This window comes from Crocuta crocuta, unplaced genomic scaffold, assembly GCF_008692635.1.
Source record: "Crocuta crocuta isolate KB4526 unplaced genomic scaffold, BGI_CrCroc_1.0 scaffold737, whole genome shotgun sequence".
NCBI classification, from domain to species: domain Eukaryota; kingdom Metazoa; phylum Chordata; class Mammalia; order Carnivora; family Hyaenidae; genus Crocuta; species Crocuta crocuta.
The window spans coordinates 1,820,394-1,824,790 of record NW_027527804.1 but is presented as its reverse complement, the minus strand read 5'-3'; the positions used below and the strand labels follow the sequence as shown (position 1 = coordinate 1,824,790).

Genomic DNA, 4,397 nt, shown 5'->3' with positions numbered 1-4,397 from the left:
AAATAGGAAAACTAATTTAATATTTTAAAATTCATATATTTTTGTCATTTTTAGCCAAAAATTTATAGTACTCAAAATGTATTGTATTATATTTTACTTTTACCTTCAGAATAGAGTATATTTACTATTTTTGTTTTATATCTGTTAATGTAAATGAAATTGAGCTATACTTCAAAAAGACATTCTTTTTTTAAGTTTTAATTTAAATTCCCATTAGTTAATATACAGTGTAATATGAGTTTCAGTTACAATTTAGTGATTCAACACTTACAAACACCACCTGGTGCTCATCACATCAAGTACACTCCTTGATCCCCATCACCTATTTCACCTATCCACCCACCCACTTCCCCTCTGGTAACCATCTGATTGTTCTCTATAGTTAAGAGTATGGTTCTTGGTTCACCTCTCTCTCTTTTTTTTCTCCTTGCTTATCTGTTTTGTTTCTTAAATTCCACATATCATGTTTATCTTCCTTTGACTGATCTATTCTGCTTAGCATTGTACTCTCTAGTTCCATCTACATCATTGCAAATGGCAAGATTTCATTCTTTTTGATTGCTGAATAATATTCCATTGTATAAATATACACACCATATCTGCTTTATCCACTCATCAATCAACAGACATTTGGGCTGTTTCCGTAATCTGGCCATTGTAGATAATACTGCTATAAATAAACATCAGGGTGCACGTATCACTTTGAAGTAGTATTTTTATATTTTTTAGGTAAATACTTAGTAGTCAACTGCTAGGTCATAGGGTAGTTCTATTTTTAACTTTTTGAGGAACCTCCATACTGTTTTCCAGAGTGGATTTCCAGAGTGGATACACACCATTTACATTCCCACCAAGAGAGTAGGAGGGTTCCCCTTTCTTCACATCCTTGAAAAGGGATTCTTTTTAAACAGTAATATGTATTATCAGATCCTGCAAGTTTGCAATCCTTGACTTGCCACAACTCTTGTAATTTTTCAAATGATCCCACCTTCAAATTTTGCGTTGTCNGTCTTATTTTAATCATACACATATAAACAGTACACACCAAAGAACAGTTAGTTACCAGAAGATGTCCAATGGAAAGTTGCTGATTCATAGTGAAAGATGTTAACCTCATTATGAGTAAAAAGAACCACAAATATCTGAATGTGTTTGTTATTTCAAGATAAATAGTCCTTTTCAAATTTCTTATGAGGAACTAAAAAGGGGGAAAGTATATTCCTGAGTTCTGACCATTGGGAATGGCAAGAAATTTTCTCTTATGAATTTAAAATTCATGATCTTTCACGATATTATTTATGAAGCCATCTATCTCTATCTGAACTGATTCCCTAGTAACTTACTCTTACTTACTACTTAGCTCCTTCCACAGACCCATAATTTCATAGAACCATAGAGTATCTGATCTAGAAGAGACCTAAGTTTTACACTTGTCAAGGAGATATTACTCACCAGGCACTTGTTAAAGATAGCAAGGCAGGTTTTACTTAAGACAGGTGGAATAGGGGACCTACAGTTGCATTAGAGGAGAGAGACTGAGCTCAATTCTGAATACAACAAAGACAAATGGATTATTTATAGTCAACCAGCAGAGTGAGGGAGTAAGTAAATGAAAAATTACTAGAAGGAAACATCAAGTGTAGGTAGACTCTTGCTAAACTGGCCTCATAGAATCCTTACTAAAGTCAGGCCAAAGACTTAGGCATCAAGGTTGGGAAGTGGGGGACTTAATTAGATATCAATAGTCGGGGGACTCTCCCTAAACTGACTTAGAAAGATTCTTACTAAAACTAGACTCAGCATATCAAGAACAGGGCCCAAGGATGAGGCCAAGTTGAGAAGAAGTCTCAGTGGAACCTGTCAAAAGTTTAGTCAAGGAGAAAATCTTTGTCATATTTGAGAAAACAGAGGCCCAAAGATGTCAAGAAGCTTGCTCAAGGTCATATGGTTAGTCACTGGCATAGCCGGGAATCTGACTTAGAGCTTCCCAGGACTCTTCTGTTAAGTGTCTGTTTTACTAGTGACACATATCATCCTTCTACAAAGGCAGTTATATGGCTTGATGCTTATGATCTGACTTCTTAGTCTAGTTATAATAAGTGATAAAGCAAAATGGACGCCAGGATGGCTGTGGGTTAAGTGTCTGACTCTTGGTTTCGGCTCAGGTCATGATCTCATGGTTCATGGGGTTAAGCCCAACGTTGGGCTCCATGCTGATGGTATGGAGCCTGCTTGGGATTCTCTCTCTCTTTCTCTCTCTCTCAAAATAAATAAATAAACTTCCAAAAAACATAAGTGATGAAGAAAAGCTGCTTCTGCCATCTTAGGAGACTCTTAGTTATGGGAGACTGGAACCTGCCTCCACTCTCTTGTTTTCCTTACCTCATGAATTCCATCAATCCCTATTAACTGCTTCACGTGTTTTTTTCAAAATGGATGTCATCAAAAAGATTAAGACAAGTGCATATGATTTAACTATCACCATGATAAAGAGAAAACTTAGGGCATACTTTGAAGTAATTTTGAGTACTCCCCTGTCTGATTTGCATAGAAGTCTGCTGCCTTGATCACTTCCAGATTTTACTGTTGGCTAGAAGAAGATTGCTTTCTTCTGAGGCACTAGAATATATTCAAAGAAGAAAAAGGGAAGTAGCCACATTACTTTAAAACCAATTTGACATCTTCTTTACCAGACGTACTCTAAATTACATAGTTATTGGAACCTAGTATCTACAGTGTTCTCTTTGCAATAGTGGAAGACTAAAACCTTAAATGGAAACTGGATTTAAAATTTACTCATCAAAAACTAAGGACTGATGGCTGTGGGGGGGAGGGAGGGATGGGCATGTAGGAGGACACTTGTGGGGATGAGCGCTGGGTGTTATGTGGAAACTAATTTGACAATAAACTATTTGTAAAAAAAAATAAATTAAAAAAAATTTACTCATCAATTCATCAGTTTATCTTTAGTTATTACCACTATGTAAAAGATTTTAGATTTTCTATTTTATTTTTTNAGCTCCATGTACAAAATTGATTTGGCATATAACTCATTAAAATTTTACCTCTTAGAAATTAAGATCTTAGAAGTTTTGCTATGATACAATCTGAAGTTTTCCTTATTACTTACTCAGACAAAAAATATATATTTCAATGACTTTTTTTAAGTATTCTTCTTATGGGCACTTCTGTAGAATACACATAGATAAAATGCCTTTACTCAAACTCTGAATTATCTTAGGTAAGAATTCTATTTAACTAATTGTGTGACCAGACTCTTCTCAAACTGTTGTCATGAATCAGTTTGCTATATGTGGCCTAGAAGCCATTTAAGCAAACAGAAGGTGATTTTTAGCCTTCTGAATTTCAAACTATCAAATGCTTTAAAAGTTTTACTGCCTGGAAGTAATAATAATGTTTTATATTTATGTGACATACCATTTACATCATATAATGTACTTTCATTATAAGCTCCTTAAAGGCAGGATTTGGGTCTAGCTAATCTTTGTGTTCTCTGTAGCATCTTGCACATGGAGATATCAGGTCTATATTCAAAAATTGAATTTGATCTTTAAAACAACTCTGTGAGGGAGGTTAGGACAGATAACACTATTCCAAATATGTGGATGAGAAAACAAGCTCAGAGAGATTGAATTGTCCACAATCCCACTGATATAAATAGTAGAACCAAGAATAGATCCTAGGTTTTCTAATTCCTAGGATTCAGTGCTGTAGCACAATTTATTCTCTCTGCTAACCTCAGTGTTTATAAATCATAGCAAGACTTGTAAGGAAAGGAAATTGTGTTTATAATTAACATTAACCAAGAGTTGTCCTATTTATAGGCTTTTTATCTTTTTATTTAATGATCCTTCTGTTAATAGTTAATACCCTGATTTATTATGTGCATTGAATAATAATAAAGTAAATTGGATATTTCTGTGGTTTGGGTAGGATATTGCATGTCAAAATATTTTAAAGTACCTTTTCACTGATGGCCTTCACATTTTTGAAAAATTTGGCTCTTTATATTTCAAAGTTCAGTGGGTGAACAAATACATATATTGGTTTTTCTCTTTGAATAACTTGTTATAAGTAATGCAGAAAAGAAAGCTTCTTGATGGATTATGGAAAAAATCAGAAGGTGGCTACATGGAATGATTTTCAAAGAAGGCAAATAGAAGTGCAGTTGGTAATGGCCATTGTGTATCTGTATTTTAATTTCTCTATTTAGCCACTTATGATCTTTGTATTTTTGTCTAATGGGCCTTTTAAAGTTAACAGTACCTCTTTGAGGCATTCTGAACATATCAAGAATTTACACCATGGGTTTTTACTAAAGGAAGGCAGAGGCCAAGATAAACTTAAATATTTATCTAAAATTTACTCTTTGTGAA

The 4,397-nt window shown here is 34.2% G+C and overlaps 1 protein-coding gene across 1 annotated transcript in view; it reads left to right on the top strand.

The window, feature by feature from the left end:
- The window catches only part of COL4A5 (collagen type IV alpha 5 chain), a 227,462-nt gene that overhangs the window by 204,786 nt on the left and 18,279 nt on the right, over positions 1–4,397 (top strand). The window lies entirely within an intron of this gene.